This window comes from Ailuropoda melanoleuca, chromosome 3 (genome assembly GCF_002007445.2).
Source record: "Ailuropoda melanoleuca isolate Jingjing chromosome 3, ASM200744v2, whole genome shotgun sequence".
NCBI classification, from domain to species: domain Eukaryota; kingdom Metazoa; phylum Chordata; class Mammalia; order Carnivora; family Ursidae; genus Ailuropoda; species Ailuropoda melanoleuca.
The window spans coordinates 140,284,291-140,308,050 of record NC_048220.1 but is presented as its reverse complement, the minus strand read 5'-3'; the positions used below and the strand labels follow the sequence as shown (position 1 = coordinate 140,308,050).

At 44.4% G+C, this 23,760-nt stretch overlaps 1 protein-coding gene across 6 annotated transcripts in view; it reads right to left on the bottom strand.

Annotated features, from left to right (window-relative positions):
* The window catches only part of SEMA5A (semaphorin 5A), a 498,547-nt gene that overhangs the window by 369,435 nt on the left and 105,352 nt on the right, over positions 1 to 23,760 (bottom strand). For 4 of the 6 annotated variants that reach the window (XR_004624352.1, XM_034657091.1, XM_002918624.4 and 1 more), the window contains exon 2: positions 8,003 to 8,094. The exons of 1 other annotated variant lie outside the window; for it this stretch is intronic. The gene's annotated coding sequence lies outside the window, so the exon portion shown is untranslated. Of the gene's footprint in view, positions 1 to 3,270; positions 3,417 to 8,002; positions 8,095 to 23,760 lie in introns of all 6 variants that reach the window. One more of the 6 variants, XM_034657090.1, reaches the window with a different exon arrangement.

Here is a 23,760-nt window from a genome sequence, read left to right as displayed (position 1 = left end):
CCCTGATCACAGGCACACTTTCTCTCAAGAAGAAAAGAAAAAGAAAAAGAAAAAGAAAAAGAAAAAGAAAAAGAAAAGAAAAGAGAAAAGAAAAGGAAAGAAAAGGAAAGAAAAGGAGAAGAGAGTCAAAGCTAGAATACATACAAGACACTGAACATTACAATCACAAAACAAAGCTACTACGTCATAATTCATAATTACTATGACATCCCAGAAGAAACTTTTAAGACCTTCGCACAGAACTTTTTTACACCTAGATTATGAAATAATCTTAGAAGAGCATAATATAGTACATAAAATAGAAAGTTATGAAAAGACATGTAATCAGCTCCTAGAAGATATGGCGGTGGAATGAGAAAGCTAGCAGATAACTATGTATCAAATTAAGTTAAGGAGGAGAGCATTCCAGGAAAATTGAGAAAAGTCATAGTTATCTGGGAGAAAAGAACTAGACCTGCCACTAAAAAGACGCTTGGTTCAATGAAGATTCTTTAGAATGAGCACTAATACAAGGAAGCGTGTGGTCACTCACATGCTTCACAGTTGTTGTTCCTTCTTGTTTGGCGCCTACTGTGTGTGTGCCCTGTGAACACAATGGCAGCAGGGCACAGTTCCATATTCTGGGATGGCGGATAAAAAAGGTGGGCAACTGTCCACACTGTCTGGTGAAAACGTGTGTGTGTTTGTGTGTGTGTGTACACGCACCCACACGCTCACACGTGCTCATAGCACCAAGTTCATGAAAGATCATTTATTTAAAAGGTGCTGCATAGCTGTGGTCTTCGTGGATACTTTAGCAGCCCTCAGTTACTTTACCAAAAATGCAAAGCTAAGCCACAATGCCGGGCTTCACCACACTGTTTTAGACATTTATTTCATTAATTGCAATCCTGACCTAGTGGCCATGAGTCTTAGTAATAGCATGATCTCTCTATATCTGCATATATAAACCTACATGCCTACATGTCTGCATGTATCATTATCTACATCTATACCTCTGTGTCTGTCTACCTACATCTATCTACATTTATGGCTTTATCTACATCTATCTCTCTACAAATATATACACACATTCAACCGATACGGATTTGCGCTCCCAGCATGGCAGGGACTCCATAAAGATACATCACTGTTGTTTTTTGAACATGTACATTTCAATAAGTAATTTACGGGAAATAGGACTTCAGGGTTCTGAGCCTGGCTCAGCTCCATGACCTGACAGTCATGCAGTGCTGTGCTATTTTTACGTTTAAGAATATCTATTCCTTGAAGATGATACTGATGAAATTCTCCGTGACACTGACAGTAGGTCCAAATGCTGAATTCAAGAAATGTAAATGTCAGGAAGCAACTGACATCTGATCCTGCCATGCAGGGGAGGGGCCGCTGGTCTCCTTTCACGTGCTGTTTAATTACTGTTACCTTCCTCTTCAGCCATCTACACGTCTTATAGACAACCATTAGGGAGAAAGAGGCTTCAGAGGGACTGCACAGTCTCTCCTCTCTAAGATACACTATGAAGAGTGGTCACTTCTACTGGAAGATGGCAATGACGACTGAGAAGGCAGAAGACTAGATTATTCAGGCCTCAGCTGGACAATTTGGGGACAGGCTATAATGGCTTCAGCAAATCTAATTATTTAATTATTGTAAAATCATGAAATAAACATCTTAAATGTAGCACAATCAGAAGGCTAGAGAGACACATTTTTATTGCACTCTTAAGGACCATTAGAGTAAGTTATGTTTTACAAAATTTCAGTCTAAATCACTTCATTAAATAACACATACACAATGAGTGCTTATTGTGTGCCAGAGTGTTAAGCACTGGGAAGAGAAATGCAATCAAGCCAAAGACTTTGCAGTCTGAATAGAAAAGACTACATGCACACCACAAATACCAGAGTGAATCCCACTTTAGATTGCCATTGTGGGGACATGCACAGGACTGTGGGACACAGAGGGAGTGCACCTTTATTCATCTGGTTATGGAGAGGGAAGAGAAAGGTGCAGAGAGGTGACATGCTAACCGAGAAAAGATGAAGTAGCAAATATCCACCCGCCAGACGATACGGGGAAAATTACACCGAACACTCCAGCTATAGTTGGGAGTACAGGGGATAATCCCATTCCTTCCTCATGCACACAAGGTCATAGACTTCTAGGCCTGTACCCAAATTAGAAACAGGGTTTTTCTCACCCAGTTTGGAAAATCCCAAAAGATCTATCCATCCATCCATCCATCCATCCATCCACCCACCCAAACATCCAACCATCCATACCTCTATAAACCCACCCATTCAACAAATAATTATTGATAGCTTTTTACTTCTTGGGCTCTTCTCTATGCCTGGAGATGGACTGGTGATCAAAATAGGCAAAAATCTCTGCCCTCGTGGAGCTTACACTGGGGGGAGGGAAGAAATTACGCAAATGGTGGGGATGGTGGGCAAAGAGGCAAGGTCAAGGCACTGAACGCTCAGGGACGCTAGTGGGCAAGGGGATAAGCAGCTGAGGTTAAGAGGAAATGGCCAGAGATGTTTAGGAATCACACCAAGGAAACGTGCCCTGAAACCAGATGAAGAAAGCACTTCAAAGAAGAGGGAGGGATGAGCATAGGAATGCTGAGTGACTGACTGACCGACTGCCAAGTGCGATGCTGACGCAGCCGTGACTCCTTGGGTCAGCAACATGACGCTAACCAGTGACCTGAAGAGGCAGTACTGTTGGGAGACGGGTAGTCAAAGTGAGTTCAAGAGGAAATGCAAACACTGGAATTAGGGACAAGAAATATAAGCAAGTGCTTTTAAGGAGTTTTTGCATTAAAAAAAAAAAAAAAAAGGAAAGATGTGTGCTGTAGCTGGAGGGGAAATGAAAATCAACAGGTTATTTTTTTTTTTTAAGATGGTAGATATTTGCATTCCTGTTGAAAAGATCCAGCAGAAAGGGGAAAATGAAAACTGGATGATGCTGGAAAGAGAGGGAGGAACAATTTAAGTACTATCTTTGAGTAGGAGAGAAGGAATGGGGTATTGGTGCCCAAGCTAGAAGCATGGCCTCAACTAGACTTAGTTTGTGTGGCCATCAGGTGACTGGCCAGCTTGAGAAGGTGCCTCACCTGCCACCCATCCCTGTGGCAGAGAGGTGGCTTGCTGTGGGAGGAGGAGGCACAGTTCTCAAAAGGCACACGGCCTCTGAGCTCTGACAAGGCAGTCAATCCCCCAATCCAAAAAAATAATCTGAGCTTGGTAAAAACGTAGATATACCCACCTAATTTCTGAATGCTAGAAACATTCACTCTTCTTAGATACCCGTATATGAAAATATGGTGGTATTTACTTCCCAGAATCTCCTGACCATCTTTCCAACCTTTGCTTTCTCTGCTTCGGCTTAACCAATAATGGTTACTGCCCGAGCTGTAAGCAAAAGCAAATGAAACAAAATTACTCTGATCCCTTTGTGGCCTGGAAGGCTACAAGAGACACAAACACACATGAAAACCACATGAAAAGCTCCAGTGGATAAAACATGAACTGATGAGGTTTGCAGCCCTGCAGCTAGAGAAGCCTCTCCAACACTCTGATCTGGAGGCCACAACACAGGAAAACCCCAAGTCCCATGAAATGCAAAAATCCAAACACAGGGTCATTTTTTATGCCCTTACGAAAATTTCTGCCAAAAAAGATCTTACGCACGGTTTAATCAAGAGGGCACTGCCTTACAAGCACATGTTAATCTTCAAATCCAAGCAATTAACCCCACACACATCTGCCCCTCTAATGGGCGTGTGAGAATGAACAGCACACGTACGCCATCACCAGCCGGACTCAAACATGAAGTGAAGGAAAGAAAATGGATTTTGAAGTTGACCACCCATCTGTGATTCACAAATATTTATACTGGTCATAAAGCCAGAACAAAACAGACTTGGCAGACACTCACCTAAACAAATGAGGAAAAGGGCCAAAATCCCATACAGGAGAGACAGCAAGGTTGCCCCAGCTCCATAATGGGAATTCCGACGCATTCTAACGTGGATAGTGGTGGCAGACAATTGTCCTGTCAGTAAACTTGGGAAATGAGGAGTGAAGTGCATGTGACCAGCCAAACCAGACCTGCAAGAGCCTCTCCAGAGAGCCTCCTGGAGATTTTCCATCAGGCTGACGAGGCAACAGGATAGGAATAATAAGGAGTGGAATCCACAGCTTTAATATTTCTCACATTATTAAGAATGACAGGCTCAATCTTTATCCCAAAATACAACCACTCAGCATGTTTAAGCAAGTATATTACTGACACCTATGTCAGTAATATACACAAAAATGTACCAAAAATATCACGAAATAAAATTCTGATCAGCACAGCAGCACCAACTGAAACAGTGAGGGCAACTCAGCGAGCACGTCTATTTTCCTATTTAGTCTTTTTGTCTCCACAAACCCAATCAAGTGTCTCATTGCCTCTTCCCGCTCTCCACTGGTGTTCTTTTATTTTCCTGATTTTATAGCCAAGAAATCTAGAAAACCAAGAAAAGTAAAGCTAGAGACCTGAGCTGTGGTCCGATCTGTTCAAAGCCAGGTTAATCTCCAACTCAAAAAGAGAAATCAAGTCAATTCTCTCTCTTCTGGAATGTATAAACTAGGAAACCACTGTTGCAGGCACATGATAATTCATAATTAAGTTAATATTTTAGGTGAGTGCTCGAAACTCAACGAGTGAGGACATCAACCAATACATACATGATTCCACCAGCACTGTCTCTGTCCTGCACTCACACCACATAACATTTAACGCAAACACCAGATTAGGTACAAACATGAGATAAGAGGAAAAGCACTGTGATAATGACTGAATCATATCCAGCACAATGGGTTAAGTTCTATTATATAAAAAGTACTGACACACAGTTGTTAAAAAATATAGGTAAAAGCTATAGGACATCTCAAAATGCAAAACTTAACCTTCCCCTAACGAAGGGGATTAATGAAAGAATGAAACAATTTCAGTTGTCTGGCCATGAATTAGATTTCTACTTGTAGGATGAAGCAATGTGCAGCTGAGATCCCTCATTCATACAAATACCTTAATTGTCTGAACATCCTCATTAGAGTAAAACTGGGGGTGGGGTAGATTTTTGTGAGGAAAAAGAAAGGTGGACTATAACTATGAGAGAAATTACAAAGAACAGGATCTATTTTTAAATAACTGAGCTGTTCTCTGAACTCCAGAGATGAATATTTGTAATAATATCAGAAGAAAGTAAAGGAAAATCTTTATTAAATTCCTAAGCACGGATTTCATTATGAAAAAAAATATCTGGCAACACTGTAATAAACTTCTTTAAATTTAAAAGGATAAAGTCAACAAGCAAATGAAGTGGGGAAATATTAACAACAAAGAGTTAATATTCTTAAAAACAAATTCTGGTGCTGGGTATTAAGGAGGGCACATATTGCATGGAGCACTGGGTGTTATACGCAAACCATGAATCATGGAACACTGCATCAAGAACTAACGATGTACTGTATGGTGACTAACATAACATAATAAAAAATAAATTTAAAAAAAAGCAAATTCTGTTAAAATTTATAAGTGCTGAATCTCAATAGCTAAACAAGTATAAAATAAAGATAAACAATTATCTTACACATGTATGTTCCTTCTCTCTCTCTCTCTCACCTTTCTCAAAGTAAATGGTTAATTATCACATAATTAAGGGGCACCTGGGTGGCTCAGTAGGTTGAGCATCTGACTCTTGATTTGAGATCAGGTCATGATCTTGGGGTTGTGGGTTGGGACCCTGAGTTTGACTCCATGCTGAATGTGGAGACTGCTTAAGATTCTCTCCCTCACCCTCTGTCCCTCCCGCATGCTCACATGTGCTTTCTCCCTCTTAAAAAAAAAAATCGCATAATTAAAAAAAAATTCAAATAACATAATGAGTAAACAATGGAACATATCAAAATGAAGGAATAGACAAAAAAAAAAAGTTAACGATGCTCCATGATAGCGAGGTTTTAGCAAAAGAGACTCTCTAACACATTGCTGGTGAAGCACAAATATCTACAATACTTTGACAAAGCCAGTTAGCAATCTTACTGAAAATGCTTGGTTTTGAAATAGTAAGTCACTCACAGCTATTCTGACCTAATGAATCAACCTCCAATTAAACGAAAGCTTGCTAATAGTGGTTGTTATTGCTCACGAAGCATATACTTTACGCACCAAATGTCTCCTCTTCACAATGTAGGCCATAGTGTGAGCTAGGAGAAGCTGGAAAGAGGACTGGACTCCAGGTGTAGGAGTATGAGCTACCCTCCCCTTGGCATGAGACTGGGGGAAGGGACAGAGGGAGAGGGAGGGAGACAATCCCAAGTGGGCTCCACACTGGACTGGATCTCACGACCCCAAGATCATGACCTGAGCCAAAATCAAGAGTCGGACGCTTAACTGACTGAACCACCCAGGAGGCCCCTCTTCACCCTTCTTTTTAGGTGATAACCAGTACAATAGTTAGATAGGCCTTCAGGTGTCAGAAGTATCCTTTTGTAAGAAAAAGTTAAGTACAACACCAAAGGAGATTGCATCACCATGTTATCCCATGATTTATGTACATCAACCTTGTTCAAACTTGACTCACAAACATTTGGTTTTGCTCAAAATAAAAGAGGAAGATTTGATACCAGAACCCTTTTGAGCAACACAATTATCAGACAGTCCAAAATAATAGCATGCTTGCCCTAATAAGCATAAGCAATACTCTGTTTAAGGGTACAAAATAAAAATGTCACATTTAGAAACTATACAGAGACCAAAAGAGGAAATGATATCTGAACTTACTTCATAAAAGAGCTATACTTTCTAGACTAACAAAATACACTGAAAGAACAATGTGTATCAAGCCTACTTTGAGCAAAGCTCCAGTCAAGGTACCTGCCTTACGCTAATACATTGGGGGCCTACAGACTTACGTCAAGCATTGGACACGAGATGCACTTAACTCTAAAGAGCAGGTTTTCGCAGTTATAGTAGACTTCATTAAAAGTCACTTACGATTAAATTCTGAGCATCCAAGCCAGATTTTGTGAAAGGACTTATACGTACGGGCCACTAAAACATGCTCATTCTCCACACTGGGAGATCTGAGCACTGTAAGTGTGTAGATCAGGGCTCAGTAAACTCCAGCCTGCGGGCCAAATCCAGCCCAGCTTGCCACTGCCTCTTTGTAAATAAAGTTTTGCTGGAACACAGGCACATTTGCTCATTTACCTATTGTCTGTGGCTGCTTTAGTGCCAAAACTCAGGGTTGAGTTGAGTTGCTGAAACAGATTATACAGCCAGCAAATCCTAAAATACTGACTACCTCACCCTTTTCAGAGAAGTCTCCCATCTTCTGATTTACATTGCTGTTTGAAAAACTAATTTCCTGGGGCGCCTGGGTGGCACAGCGGTTAAGCGTCTGCCTTCGGCTCAGGGCGTGATCCCGGCATTGTGGGATCGAGCCCCACATCAGGCTCCTCTGCTATGAGCCTGCTTCTTCCTCTCCCACTCCCCCTGCTTGTGTTCCCTCTCTCGCTGGCTGTCTCTGTCTCTGTCAAATAAATAAATAAATAAAAATCTTTAAAAATAAAAAAAAAGAAAAAAAAAAAAAAGAAAAACTAATTTCTTAATATTCATTGTAAGCTTCTCTTTAAGGGCATTTTTTCCAGAAAGGGAAGAAATTAAAAAGCGTGTCTGCTTTATTCTCTGAAAGCATTCCCTCGCACTATCAGGTGGTATTATGTTAGAGTTAAGAACACAGGTTCAAATCCCAGCTCTGCCTCTGACTACTTGGAAATTGTGAGCGGAATACCTCACCCCTCTGTGGCTCCATTCCTCTCTGAAAACTTGCTCATTCAGTGTCATTTTTAACAGCAGAGATAAGGCTACTCATCAGCTATCACAGGGTCTCAACCTACAAAACTGTTGGTGTCTTCATTTCCCATTGAGGTGTCTGACTTACCAAGGAGGGAAAGGGGGGAGCGTCTCCCGGATCATGTATCACACTAAGGATCCACAACGCCTGGGCACTCAAGCCCAACTCACACGCCGGCACTTCAAAAAAGAAAAGAAAAAAACAGATCCCATTAATCCATTTTAAAGGAGGTTGTGGTCATTGCTCATTGATTCCAGAAACTTCCATTAAGGCCTGGCACAACCAACAAGCTATTTTAGCAGTGTAAGACTTAGAGCAAAGTGACCCAGGACATCCTGGAAATCACAGCAGGATAGCCCATGCACCGATGGGCTTCCTTCTTCGGAAAAAGAAAAAGAAAAATTCAAATGCTGTTAACGTATATAAACAACCAATAGAACCATCATTTCAAACCCATCTGAATTACTTTAAGCATTTTGAACATCAAATGTAGATTGGTTGTGTGAATTTACCCATTTTATGATGGCTCTTCCATCCCGTTTTGGGGTATGTATTGTACCTTAAGTAATGCATTTGGAAAATAAGAAGTAAAAGCAGAAGGTATAGAATAAACTATACCAAAAATGTGAATTTGTATTTTTATTCACACATTAATTTATATGGTGCACAATGTGAGGCTTTATTAGGAAAAGAACTGTAAACCATAAAAGCATTCACTTCACTAAAATCAAGTAATCTCATCCCACCAACTAATCGCCCCCAATCTCTTCAATTTAGCATAAAAGTCCTGAAAACTTAATACTCTAATGTGACAGAAAGACTACCGCAAGGCACCAGCCTCGCTAGAACCATGTATGCCAGAAACTGAAGAAACGGGTTATTTTCCTTTCTGATTCATAAAGAAATGTGTCCATTAGTAATGAGGGACGCCTGTTACTTCAAATCCTGCCCTTTTAGGGCTCACGCATGTTCTGTTGTCCCAGTTCACATAGTTTCTTTCTACTCCCCATGCTCTGCAGCTTCTGGCTTCTAATAAAGCTGGAACACACTGATGTTGCCTTTTCTGACACATACACTCGGGTAGCAGCTAGAATGATGATGAGAAAAAGGGAAGAAGAACTTCCCAGAACATTCTGGAACATTCTGGCTATTCCTCTCTGCAATGATTCCCACACTGTCTACTTCAGTCATTATCTAAAGGCCATCTGCCTGCAGAAAATAAACTGAATTACAGCATCTGGAAGTTTGTAAAATTTTATATCTGTTGAAATCAGCTGTTTGGAAGTCCTCAGGTTCAGGGGCCAGAGGGCAGTCAGTGGCTAAGTGACACTGTCTCTCCATGAGGCTCCCTGCCTCCATGAGGTGCCTTTGGTTAGTTCATGGAAAGCAAGGGGGCAATCCAAAGCAACACATTCAGAATTGCCCAGGAAGGCTCGCACAGCCCAGGTGCACACACACATTAAAGCATCGCCAAGTTCAGTGTGGTCCCAGCTGAGTCTTTGAAAGCCCGTGACATCATCCTTTGGACAGAAGGAGGTGCAGATGCAAATCCTTGAGGCCAAAAGAGGAGTAAGGGAGCTCTCCCCAAGGTAAGAAGGCATACTCAGCCCAGGAAAAATTCCTAGGAGCGGCCAATTCCTTTCTCACACCACAAATAACATCTCCTTTGGGTGTGGCAACAAACATGCTAGTTGGAACTTCGTTATAAAACAGCATGTTTGAATACACCAGCATCCTCTCTTGAGCCCTACAATCTGTTTTAAAATTAGCACTAAAATTTCTTGGTATTTGTTTAGTTCATAGCTAAGATTTAAGTGACAAAGTTGGACAGACCCACTCATTACTGCCAGGAATACCTGGCAATTTCTATAGCCTCACACATGTCAGAATTAAATTTAAAACAGGGCTGATAATGAGGCCTGGAGGCTGAGCTCTCCTCCCCTCCCTCAGTGTGGTCATAAATTAGCGGATGCGGTCCCCTAGCTAGGACATCCAAGAGTCATGCCTGCAGAGGACGGCCATCCCCTTAAATGCCAAAAGGCTCAGAGGCCAAAAAGGACACTGTTAAGAATTCAGAATCATTGACTCCAAGAGACAATTAGTGCAGGAAGAGGACATCCCAGCGCAATCCAGGCAAGGACGGTCTGCAGCACGGACAGCCGGATGTTCCCGATCCAACTTTCTTTTTTTTTTTAATAATAATATTTTTTATTATATTATGTTAGTCACCATACATTACATCCCTGGTTTCTGATGTAAAGTTCGATGATTCATTAGTTGTGTATAACACCCAGTGCACCATGCAATACGTGCCCTCCTTACTACCCATCACCGGTCTATCCCATTCCCCCATCCCCCTCCCCTCTGAAGCCCTCAGTTTATTTCTCAGAGTCCACAGTCTCTCATGGTTCATTCCCCCTCTGATTACCCCCCCTTTCTTTATCCCTTTCTTCTCCTACTAATCTTCCTAGTTCTTATGTAACTTTCTGACTTCGAAATCGAGCCCCTTCCCTGTGAGAAGGCAACATTCCCGTGGCAGAATGCCCAACACAGAGTGCACATGGCTTGGTGAGCAACACGACTCCCTTCAGAACTGGACGCTTCAACTGGAAACCCCTTCCCGTAGCAGGATTGGGGGGGATACACCCTGAAAGGTTCTTACTCTGCCTGTGTTTACATCAATAGTGAAAAAGACATTTTCCCGCCCAGGTGCCTGATGATGGCCAAGCGAAGAGCACTGGGACCTTCTACTCTGCAAGGTCAACCATTTAAGAGGATGGCGTGCCACCCTCTAAAGGAATACACCACACTCGACACGACATCCCTGTGTGCCAAGCAGTGTAGACTGAGGAGCAGAAGCCATAGCAACAAGGCTCTGACCTTGTATAAGAGCTCAGTGAAAGTCACAAAGACTCCTTCCGGTCCACCGGCTGAGCGCTCCCCTTCTCCCCACTAAGGTCATAGATTACCTGATGTGTAAACCATAAATCACTGACATATTTTCTAGAAAACTGAGAAGAAAGTCAAAAGGTAAAGAAACTACAAAGCCCCAAAGGGTTGCCTTGGGCTGGAGGTCGGAATATTTCAAAATGGATATTTAACTACCCATTAAATAAACGGTTTATGTTTTATTAAAACAAAAATGTCCCCATTTGACTCAATTCCATATTATCCTTATTCTTTTCTTTTAGCTTAGTATCCACTTTAGTAGAAACAATGTCCTAAGTCCTCTGCATTAGAATTCACAGTGAGAGCCTCACTCCAGAAAAACATTGCACCAGCACACAAAGGCGCCCAGCTTCCCTGCAGCAGCCCTTCGTGATTTACAAACAATAGACCTTCCCTAGAAGTTGCACCCTGTAGCCACCTTCCCAGGCTCTTAAAACTGTCTCTTAATTGAAATGCATAAATAAAATTTAAACATCAATTATAACTTACTAAGTACCCATCAGCACGTGCCTTTCTGCTAAAATATGCAACCTTCCCAGCCTGACCTACTCCGAATGAAGAAAAATGTAGATTTAAACATTCTTCTAGAAACCAAAGGTCAGCTGAGCTGTGGCCTTTCTCCTACGGATACATGAGAGAAATTAAAATTTCAGGCCCGTCTTAAAAGCTCAATTTAGAAACTGTACCACAGTAAAATCACAAGAAATAAAATGAAAATGGATGAGACCACCTGGCATCATAAAGATGTTTAATGGAGTTGTGGAAAGAAACCCCACCAGCTACAGGCTCAGAAAACCTATAAACTGTTGGAACAGGGTTTCCCAACTTGTGAGAATTTTACCAGTGGTCATGTGGCTCAACTAAGAGACATCTTGTCTTCAGTCAATCAGTTAATTAACTGCCACATGGCCCCATGGCCATGCGTGGTAGGCGGTCAGAAGACAAAGCAAGAACCATTCAGGAGCTCATCCAAGACACTCTAGAATTGGTCTACACAATTCTGTAAAACTGAAATTGGAGGAAAGGGTGATTGCTTCCGGGCAGAAGAGTCAAGGAGAGCTTCCTGGAAGAAGAGAAATGTGACCTGAGATTTAAGGGAGAGGTAGGATATTCAAAGAGATGATGAAGTGTGTTTGAGTGGGGTGTATTACAGGCAAAGACAGTGGTAGATAAGGCAGGAACACCTGAGAATCCTAGATGGCACGAAGAGCCATTTGGCCAGAGACATGCTGGGTTGGAGCATGAATGTCTGGTACCACCCTTGGGACAGGGAGAATTGAGGAAACCCCAACTGCAGGGCCAACATACAGGAGACTGAATGGGGTCTGGGGAACAAAGCAACTCATCTAAAGTGGAAAGCAGAACTGGAGGGGCTGTTAGGACCACGGACAGAAAGCTGTCCTCTACTCACATTTGTGGGGGGAAACAAGAAAGTAATCGGGAGAATGGATTCCAGTGGGAACCCAAGGCTGAAGAGCAGGAAGGAGCGGCATCAGGAGTGGCAGGCCACTGCCAAGCGTGGCCAAGTGGGGGGAAGGCTCAAAGGAGCCACTCCACGGAACTCTTAGACTTTAGAAAAACAGGCAATTAGGGAATGCTATCATGAGAAAAAGATGAGATTTCATCCAAAGGAAGGGGGTCACTGAAGGCTCAGTGAAGTACCGGAACGACAGCGGTATTTAGGACGATCAATATGGCAGCTCTGCAGAGGGATAGACAAGAAAGGGAGAAACCAAAGGCCAGGAGCAGCTGCCATTGAGAACTCAAGATTTTAACATACTAAAGACAAAAACAAAAACACACCGAAAAAACCCACACAACTATAAATCACAGCCCATTGTTACAAATTATTACTTGTACAGAAAGAGTCTAGAAACTCGAGGGTGGACTCGATGAATGAATGTCTCTGGATATGAGACAATAACGGAATCAATGAGAATCTGAACTTTCTCACTGGGAATTAAAGTACGAATTAAAGAAAGGATGTTCTTGTTGTTGGCTCACCAGTCTAAGGCCACTGGTTTGGTTGGGAAGAACAATCCACAGGCAGAGGTGGTTGGGGGTTGAAGAGAATCAGCCAACTCTGTACACATGGTGCCCCCTACTGAGACTATCCCTAAGTCCGCTCTTCCTGCATGAAGTCACCTCAGACAATCTCTGTCGTCCACTTCAAATACGTTTGCCCCACCGGAGAAATCAACAGTAGGCATTTAGGGTAAAGAAAGATACTGCTTGAAGGGAGACTCCTGTGGGCTTGGTGGGGGGGGGGGGTTGGAAACCCCAGCCATTCAAAAAAGAAAAGGAGAGAGGCACCTGGGTGGCTCAGTCGGTTAAGTGTCTGTCTGCCTTTGGCTCCAGTCATGATCTCCAGGTCCTGGGACTGAGTCCCTTACCAGGCCCCCAGCTCCGTGGGGAGCCTGCTTCTCCCTCTGCCTCTGTCCCTCCCCACCACTTGTGCTCTCTCTCTCTCTCTCTCAGATAAATAAAATATTGGGAAGGGGAGGGGGAGGGGGAAGGGGAAGGGGAAGGGGAAGGGAAAGGGGAAGGGGAAAGAAGAGAAGAGAAGAGAAGAGAAGAGAAGAGAAGAGAAGAGAAGAGAAGAGAAGAGAAGAGAAAAGAAAGGAAAAGAAAAGAAAGAAAAGAAAAAAGAAAGGAAAAGAAAAGAAAAGAAAAGAAGGTGCCTGCAGCAAGAACAGAGAAAGAGGACTTGAGGAGGCAAATGTGGCAGAGAGGAGAGAGGGGCAGGGGCAGCAGGAGGGGGGAGGGGCATGTGGAAAAAGGAGGAGGGGAGGGACAGCACCCAAGAAGCAGTGGGCAGAGACCCGGGTGCTCTGACAAGGTGCAGACTTTTAAGGACATAAGCACTGCAGGCAGCCTGGGCGCCTGGCAAAAGGGAGGAGGGCAGAACCTCTGTTCCCAGCTGCACCCACACTCCTAAGCAAAGCTCCCAGCACTTAGGGAAACCATGTGAAGATCGAAAGCAAACACACAGAAAGCATGAGGTGACAGAGAAGGTCTGTGGTGCCGGCGGTGGCCTGTCCAGCGCCATCCCAGGTGTGTCAGCCCCGTCCCGATGAACTCCAGGCTGATGCCGCTGGCGCCAGACTCTGGCTGGGGAAGCAGCTTCGTCCTGATCTCCCCAAATATAAGACTGCTGACTGCTTCACATTCAAGACAGACTCAGGACTCAAAGGTTAACAGTTAGGGGTTTTTTTCTTTCTTTTTTTTAAAGATAGGTCTGTTATTTGGTTCAACATCACCACCTCGACTCCAAACATTGCTGAACGTGATGATTTGGAAATGCTGAGAGCAGCATGAGAAAGTGACCCAACTCAGGATTTTTGCCTTCTTTGAAAGCTGTTCCGTCGCCCCGGGGTATCTGTGCTGCTCCCCCGCCAAATTCTGTGACTGCAAACGGCCTGAAGTCAGTAGTATCTCAGTAAGCTCGGCATCAGAGCCAACAGCTGGGGCTTTCGAAAGCTAGAGATCTTACACAAACGTGTGCGACATGACAAATGCACAGGGAGGAAAATAAAAACACTTCAATCCGGGTTTGAGAGACTATGGACTCTGAGAAACAAACTGAGGGCTTGGGGGGGGGGGGGGATTGGGATAGGCTGGTGNACAAACTGAGGGCTTGGGGGGGGGGTGGGATTGGGATAGGCTGGTGATGGGTATTAAGGAGGGCACATATTGCATGGAGCACTGGGTGTTATACGCAAACAATGAATCACGGAACATTGCATCAAAAACTGGGGATGTACTGTACGGTGACTAATATAACAAAATAAAAATTATTAAAAAAAAAAAAAAAAGAAAGAAAGAAAGCCAGTGTGGCCCAGAAGGGCTGGGAGCTCAAGGAATTCACCCTTTGGAAGAGCTTTCCCCAAATCAGACGTGATCTCTTTGGTCACCGGTTAATTATTTTCCATACAAATAATGCCATACAAATAATGCCACGTACTGATCAATTCCGGTTAAGAAAGAGTCTCTGGGAGAGTCGTCGCAAGTACATTTTCAGAAGACAAGTGCAGATGTCACAGTTTCCCTTGCTTAAATTCCTGGCTGTCTTGGGGCCAAAGTAGGCACACCTGAAGCCCGGCCCCAGTGATGGTTGTGGCTTCGTGGACAATGTGTCCTCACCTGGGGACACAGGGCCTCACATTTGGGTCATTAATGATGCAATCACCCAGCTCTGACACCAGCAGAGGCAAACCCTACCTCCCTGAACAGATGAACAGGCATTTCCGAAAGTTGACTCCAAAGACAAAGAAAAATGTACTTGTACTTGGAGCTCTCACACCCAGAGCCACTGAGACCGCACCCTAGTTCGGACAGGTGGCAGTCACTGTGAAACCTGCCTGCTGGTGTGGCAATATAAACCCAGCTGAAGCCTACAGAAAATGGAAGGCGGAAACTGGGATTTCATTTCTCCAAATGTTGACTGATCCTCACAACATTTGGGAAGAAAGCCACCCAATTGTTTCCCATTCGTGCAGACTCATCCTTTGCTGCGCACTGAAAGCTGGTAGGAGCTGCTGACCCTGGAATGAATACATCGCCTGAGCGACTAGAATAAAGCTGGGGCAAAACACCTCCCATCCCTTAACTCCCACATCAGACAGTGAGATGTGTTCTGAGCCGCCTAGACGCATGGGAACAGCGGGAGGAAAAAGAGAGGGGCCCAAAAGACTTCTTTATTAAAGCAAACAAGTGGACAAAAACTAAGCAACTGCTTCATTGCTTAAAAAATGAGCAATTTCTAAAATCAGCTCTCTAAGGACATCACCATATCTGAAGAGTAACTACTTTATTTCTGCTACCATGTGCCAAATTTCCAAAGGGCAGGCTCGCTTTTCACGCAGGCGATTTTGAAGGGCTTGCACAAGTGGTTAATTTGCATGGGCAATTGGCCTCTCAGCTTCCATTTTGACAGCTAAATTGATCCATCCTTTGTAGACTAAAAATCTCACCACTCGGAAAGAGAAGGGTGTCTGAGGCTTTTTGAAAAATGTGGTCCCTCAATTCCTACTTATTCAGAACAACACAACTAATAAGACCTACCCTGTAAGCAGAAACTTGCCCACACAAAAGACAGCCAAGATTCAATTCTAAATCTCAATTCAAGATGTAATTCTTAGATCAAATTTAACTTTAAAAAAATTATCGAATTACTCGTGTTACTTAACTCCTATGAAAGCAGACAGGAAGGGCTTGGGTTTGTAGATTGGTCCTTTGGTCATTCCATAGGAAGGGGAAATGTCTGCCACAGATCAAATCCACAAGGGGCACCAGAACCTTCCCGAGAACAAAGCTGAACTAAGGCAGACAAAGGTCTGCTGCAAGAGCATGGAGAAAAGCGGACTGCTTATCCCTGCAAAAGGGCTGACCACGGGATTCACAAAGAGCTGTTAGCAAAATGGCAGTGGGTTCAATCACTCAGAAAAATATTCTCCTTAAAGAAAAAGAACAGATAGCAGGTTTTAGAAGTTGCTAGCCATAAAAGAGACTCTCCAATTCAGGATAGAGAAATGAAAGATGTTCTCCTCCAATTCAGTAAGGGTGATAGATCAGTAGAGACCCATGCAAACCAATCCAATATGCGCGCTAGTCTATGTCAGTTCTGAGTCTTCTGTGACTTGATCTGTTTTATGTACCTCGAGCCCAAGGCCGCTGCTTTACATGGGCTAGGGTGATCTGGGCCACTTGGAAGACAGGCTACGGTATTGTTTTCTGATTTAGGCCCAGCAAGGACTCTGAAGTCATTTCAAAACTTCCATCTCTCTGAAGACATGAAGAATAAAAGACTTTTAAATCCAGCTGAAATTAGTCCCAACTACCTGTTGGGTCATCAGTGTCAGAGGTGGGCACCAAGGGCTGCAGAAGGAAGAGGCAGCTCCGAGTGCGTTGGCCAGGGTGCTCAAGGATGGGACTCATCCCACCTAACGACCTCTTTCATGTTTTTGAGACAACAGAAGGCTTAACGCTACAAGAATCCTTGGGTGTGTTGTATAACTAAAAATCTAATTCTGTTCTATTTGTCATCCTCTCAATATAAATCAGTGATAAAAATAAGAACTAGGCTACTAGGCAGTGAACCAGATGGTCCCTTACCTTCCTATAAACACGGCTGGGTTTAGAGTGTTTACACATGCAGGGGAGTAAAAAAGATTTTCTTTTTTTACATTTGGCAATGAGTCATGTTGTCCATTTCAGGACAAACGGTGCTGAAACTTCCTCCCCATGAAGAGCCCGCGCAGCTTTCCCTAATGTTTAAAAACAACCGAGTCAGCTGCCTTAGATTAGTCATGAAGCACTCTTGCCCATCCTGCAGCTCCATCAGGAGACAGTCTGATCAAATCGGACTCACTAAATGGAACCAGAAGGCCGGGAGTGTCCTGTTGCAAGCCTGCTGCTTCTTTATAGGAGGCAAGATGCTTCCTCCGTTTTCTGTGCAAACACACCCTTAACATTTCAACCCGGGAGGCTGACTTAACGGTGCCCCATTTGCCTGCACCCGTGTCCCCCTCCTTGTGGAGCGACATCCTCAAGGATTGAACCTGAGACAGCCGTGCTGAACCATCTAGGGAAGTTTCTGAGCTTCCTGATTACAAAAGGACCCACAGTTCATCCCTAACCACCTTATTCAATAACGGCCCATTCCACTGAAGCAACTCAAAGGTGAGCAGGACCGGTTGGAAAGGCAGACCACGTTTGACAAAAGGGTGTTTCATTTTCCACTGACAAGTTCCGCCAGCAAATGTGTCCGCACCGGTGCCGTGGGAAGGACCATGCCTGGGAGTATTTGCCCTGCCCCCAGCAGCGGGGTTGGGTTTGTGTTTTCTCTTCATAAAGCATCAAGAAAACAAACCCCATCAGGAGGGCTAGTGATGGGTAGTAAGGAGGGCACGTATTGCATGGTGCACTGGGTGTTGTACGCAACTAATGAATCATCGAACTTTACATCAGAAACCAGAGATGTACTGTATGGTGACTAAAATAATGTAATAAAAAAATATTATTAAAAAAAAAGAAAAGAAAACAAACCCCTCCTCTGTTGAACAAACAGCATGAAACGGACCACTGGTGTCGATGTGTTTTGCTCTTTCGATTGTACGAGCTGCTGGGACAGTTAACTGCCCTCTGTGTGGTTCATATGAAGTTTATCGGAATCCAGAACTCTGTTTTTCTTGCCCTTTAGATTATATCTGATTGGTCAACCGCCATCACCCAAACCAGAGTTGTTCATGCCTTCCTGCGGGCTCTGTGACCAGGACACTCAAGCCCTGCCTCTGGCTACCTCATATCACGCTCTGTTGTCTATCTGTCGGCCTCCCCATGTCAAGGGCAGTCATCGTGTCCCACTCCACTTTGAATCCCCGAGGCCAGGCCTCCGTAAATGAGCAGGTTCAAGGAAGACATCTGAGGAGGCCTCCTTCTCTGTACTTCAGGGGTGTGTGTAAATGTTAACAGACCAGGCACATGACCTGAAGTCAGCTTCTAGAAACATCCTTCCTATGTGACATTACCATTCCATCAAAATCACCCAAGAAGTGAACCCGGGCCAGAACCCAGATGCCACTGCTCCTCACCCCGGTCTACAGCACGGCGGGCCCTCAGCAGGTGTCCAAGTAGAAGGCTGTGCAGGAGACAAAGTCTGCAGGAGAGAAAACCATATCTTCACGGCCAGGAGGCACGAGGCTTGCCTTGATCCCCCTTCACTGAAAATAAAAGTCTTTTTTCGCGTCTCTTTGGAAGGTTTTCATGTCTCAGAAGAAGTTTTCTGATGCTACTCGCACAGCTTCCAGGCCTATCCATACTGTTGTACAATCCAAATCTATCACAGACCCTGCTGCGCAAACGTGCCGATGTCTATCTCCCCTCTTCCTGCCTACTGAGCCGGCTGGCACATGCAAGGATCCTTCCACAGTCCCCTCCACCCCAATGACCTCTCTGCGTGCTCAGAGGTGTCCCTGTGGACAGACGGTGGCGCCCATGAACAGTCAAGACAGGAGAACAAGGCCAAGCCACTGGCCAACAGTGAGCAGCCAGGAAAATACTTCTCCTCCATAATATGAACATTATCTTTGCGAATCTCAGGCTGGCTGGCTGTCCACCTCGCCCCTCTCTGCTTACTCCTGGGTCCCTGCTCCCCCAGGGAGCTGCAGAGAAAAGACACGTTTTAAGAAGCCCCCTCCTACTGTCCAGCTTCCAATTTCACATGTGGCCTGAGAAAACATGGATGTGCTCTAGCCGACATGAACATGCAATTATGATGTAATTGACCAAATCAAAAACTTAAAAGCATTTTACATAATGAAGCACCAGGAAATCACTATGTTCTTGGGGGCATTTTATGCTTGACTTCAAAATGTGCATTTTAATCTCAACATCACGTTTCTTGACTCTGCTAGTTTATACTTCTAATTCTGATGACCCCTTTTCAGGCCCGTAGAAGCAATGCTACTCCATGAGGGTAATAAGCCTAACAACTGAACGCAGAGCTTCAAGTAAAGACTGTAACTCTAGCCTAGAAGACGAAACAATGATGCTGAAAATAAAGTCCAGTGACAGCAAGCTGCACATGGACCTGCCCTTGCTTTGGGATTTCTTTTTTTTTTTTTTCAAACTATATAGACTCGGGTGTTGGACTAAGACACTCTTGCCAAGTTAGGCTTCTCATCCACATCCACTCTCCTGGACCGGCAGACATCCAGCACCTCAGCCAAGCTCCTCATCGGTCTCACCAGAGACATTATCACCTTATCACCTAACTAGGGACTGCCTATCCATATACAGTCATTGTGAACATCAGGGAAATGAAACCATAAACAAAACCCCTCACTCGAATGAAAAACTGATGGCATTATGGGAGAGGAGGAAGGCGGTAAAACTGGTTATTGTACAAGGAACAAAACTTCTTGCCCTGTTGGCCATTTACTTCTTCACATGCTTCTGCTTGCACTGGGAAGAAGGGGCATGGCAAGTCATTACTGACTGACGATTTTCAAGCCGTGCCCCATTTCCAAAGATTGCAAAAGAGCTATAAATCAGAAAAGTGGCATGAAATTTTGGTAACAGGTGCTTTTCTCAAAGACTCCTAAGGTAAAACAGCAAACCATGATTCAATGCAATGCTGTGGTGTTAGTATCATTCCTCGACAGAGACACACTCCTCACCCCTTTCAAATTAGGTCTCTTCTACTTTCCTACTCTAGGGTGCACAGGGATCTTTCAACAGAAGTTGAAAAGACATAAGTCGGTTATAACCATCCTAGGACAAGAGAGGGGGAGGGTCAGGAAGGGCCCAGGCTTACTGATTTCCCTCTGCTGCGAAACTTGGGAGATGCCAACTTTCCTACCATCTTTCGTGGCTCGACCAAGGATAGCAGACAGGATTTCACTTCCCGGACAAGGCATATCCACCTGAGCAGCAAGTAACAGCCACGGTTCTATCTGACCCATTCAGTAAAGGGGAAGAAAAGAATAATCACGACAGAGATCCGAATAATTGACTAGTTTTAGCACTACACCTAATCCCTCAGCCTTTAAATGATAAACTGTCAACAGAATCTTCCCCTCACCCCCTTTCTGCACCTCTTCCATGAGCTCCTTTCCATTTGTCAGCCCTACAGGTCAGCATGGGCCCTGCCAGGGCTCCTTTCGCAATGACAAACCCTTACAGAAAGGAAGGGCGGAGAAGTGACAAGGACGTGAGCTTTCTTCCCTTGAGGACAGTCACTTGGGAAATTGTCCCTGCTCAGAAGATATCTTCATTGTGGCTGAAATCAGCAGAGGGAGCCCCCTCCTCCTCAATTCCAGTTTGCTCTGACAGACACATGGCTGTCAAGGAGCCACAGGCTTCCCTGAGCCAGAGGGCCGGCAGGAATTCCTAAGCCAGCCCCAGCTTGTCCACAGAAGTCGGCAGCTGTACAATCGCAGCCAGCGGGCACCGCACTTGACCATACCCACTCTCGCAAGCAGAACGCATTCCTCCCGATTATCCCCACCTGCGCCTCACGGCTCCCACCAGGGCACGGCGGCCGGCGCTGTGTTTCGGAAGGATGTTTCATGACCACGTCAAAAGAAAAGTCAAATCAGGCCACATTCTTCAAATGAAGAGCAAACAAAACTTTCCTTCAGCTTTCCAGCCCCAGTCTCCTAAACCAACTTTAAAGAGAACTGGAAGTAAAGTGTTAAACTGTACACTAACCATCTTCGAACCTCACCCAGCTGGTTATTCAAGGTGAGATTTATTACAAAAGCTTCAAAATCACTGTGCTCTTCCAGTTTAATGCAGAAGCACTGGGTCCAGATATAATGATGCCAAAAGCAGGCCAGGCAGGACAGCTTCCAAAGGGGCCTAATTCCCCCCCAGGAAGAAGGAAATGATCTGAGAGCAGTTTCAGAGGCGGTGAGGTCTTGTATCACTTTTGCTGCAAGCACGGAAAACATGGCAGCAAAAAATCCTGCTTCATCACCACAAGCCTAAACACCCACACTGCACCTGTACACTCAGAGCACAAAAGAAGGCAGATAACTCCAGACATTACTTCTTCCTTAGGGTAAGATAGTCACGAAAGGAAAGGGGGGAAAAAAAAAAGTCAATCCTCATTATTCACAGATTCCATTTTTGTGAATTCACCCATCTGCTAAAATTGATTTGTAACCCAAAATGTGGCATCGTCTGTGAGTTCAAAGCTAATGAATTAACTATATATTAAATAAGGTGTCTTTAAACAGAAACACACATGAAACAAGGTTCTTTACTGATGGGCTGATGAGGCCGTGGTGACCAGAAGCTTATAGGAGCCTAACCGAGAACGGCCCCTAGCAGAGATGGTTCGGTACTAACCGATTCTCATTGTTCACGATGAACTTTCAGAGCAGAGCACCACGAACAAGGACCACGGGCTGTAAATGCAGAACGTGAATAAAAACACCCTGAAAGAGTCCCCAACTCTACCCAAAAACGTCGGGAGCTGACTGGCATGAAGGTGGGCTGTGGGATTTGTGCGCGTGGAGTGCGTATCACTTGGTAGAGGGAAATGAGGACAAGGCAATGGAAGCTTGAAAGAGATCTGATCATTCCTGAAAAGCAAAATGTTGGCCCTCTGGCTTCAGAGGGGCACATAACTCACCGAGCTAGCTGTAAGCCATGGGAGTGCTGGTGCCTGACTGTCTGCCATTAACCGCCGTGGGCAGAAACCTTTCCGAAGTCATTTTAGAGGGAAAATTAGACCCCTCAGAAACAGAAATCTGGACAATTATGGGCCATCAGGGATGACAAGCTGGTGGCCAAGGTCACTTGCCAAATGAAGGCTCTGGCCTTGGCTCCCAGGACTCTTTAGAGCTCCCACTCTATAACGCGAACCAGATCCCCAAATTCTGCATCAGATAATGACCCCTGCTCCACAGATTTAAGGGATGATTACCGTCTAAAGAGTTGATTGTGTCTCATTACACTTATGATAATATATTCCTGACAACCGAGGCTATTAACTTGAACTTCCAAACACCAGCACATGTCACACGTGGCCCCCTCTGACATAGTCCCATCTGTCATGTGTCAAATAGGAAAGAGTGTCCTCACTACAGAGCACATGAAGGAGAAAAAGTGAAACTGGTACTGAACGGTGAATCCCATTCTGTCCCAGTGCAGGAAAGGCTTCACTGAACTGAGTCACTTTGAGTACACTCAAATCTTCAACATTAAAAATAAAACAAGCAATGCAATCCATAAATGCCAGAGAATAAAGAGGTCCAAAGCCCTTCCTTTTTGGCTTCCTGATGGCCTCACAGCCCTTTGCTGGTAACTACTCCCCTTTCATTATAATCTTAGAACCTATAACTACCACCTTCTGGAATGGGACTGGCTTCCTTTTAAACTGCTGGCCTTCTTTTATACTGAAAAAACAAAAACAAAAACAAAAACAAAACCTGAGCATCTCTCTCCACTTCGACCTATACACTGGCAGTCGTCACGAGAAAGTGAGTAAAAATAACAGAAATGGTTCACATGTGTCTTCAGACTAAGAAAAGATACTAATAAAACAGACTGTTTTCCAAGTCCAAGAAGCGTAGTTTCTACCATGATCTCAAAAAGATAAGTTGGCAAGCTCCGCAAACGCCTTCATCAAGGAAAACAGAATAGTGTGTAAGAGCGATAAATCACACCCACGAGTTACAGATATGAGTCAGGCACCAAAATCTCTAACCCGCTGGCATCAGACAGGGCTTTCTCTTGCGTAGACCCCGCAGCTGGGAATACTGCAAACTAACCACAAGTCCCACGGAGTTTCCTGGTAGGTTCGCGTCCCGTTGGCTGATTTCTAGAGAAAGCACCAAGACAGGGCAACCGTGTGCCAATGAGAACAGGCCAGGACAGGAAAGGGGGTTTCGAACTGGGATCAAGCAATCCTGTAGTAAGAAATCGTGAGAATTTTTTAAAGAAATGACTATTCCATCTGGGTTTTCAGCCAAATCCAGCTCTAAAAATTCCCTGATCTCTCAGAATACGAGATGCTAAAATCAGGACGCGTGTGTCTATAAGTTAACTGGGAGCCTTAAAGAGATCAGGTGGCAACATGAAAACGGGGCTTAGTGCCACTAAAATCTTGAGCTGAAAAGCAGAGAAATGGTTGGTATTTGACTAAACTTATAGAAGGCCCTTCTGGGAAGGGAGAGAGGTCAGCAGGGGACACATTATCTGGAGAGCCTGAAACGCATAAAGCACTTAAGGCAGGACAAGATCAAAGGCGCCCCGTGAAGGCGGAGAAGGTGCTCACAGAAAAGCAAGCCTCAGTCTGCCAATTACAGCGGGAGCCGGCCCTTTGTTTCCAAGAAGCCAACAGTTACAGGGCTTAGATTGGGGCATAAATTCTAATTAAAGTACAT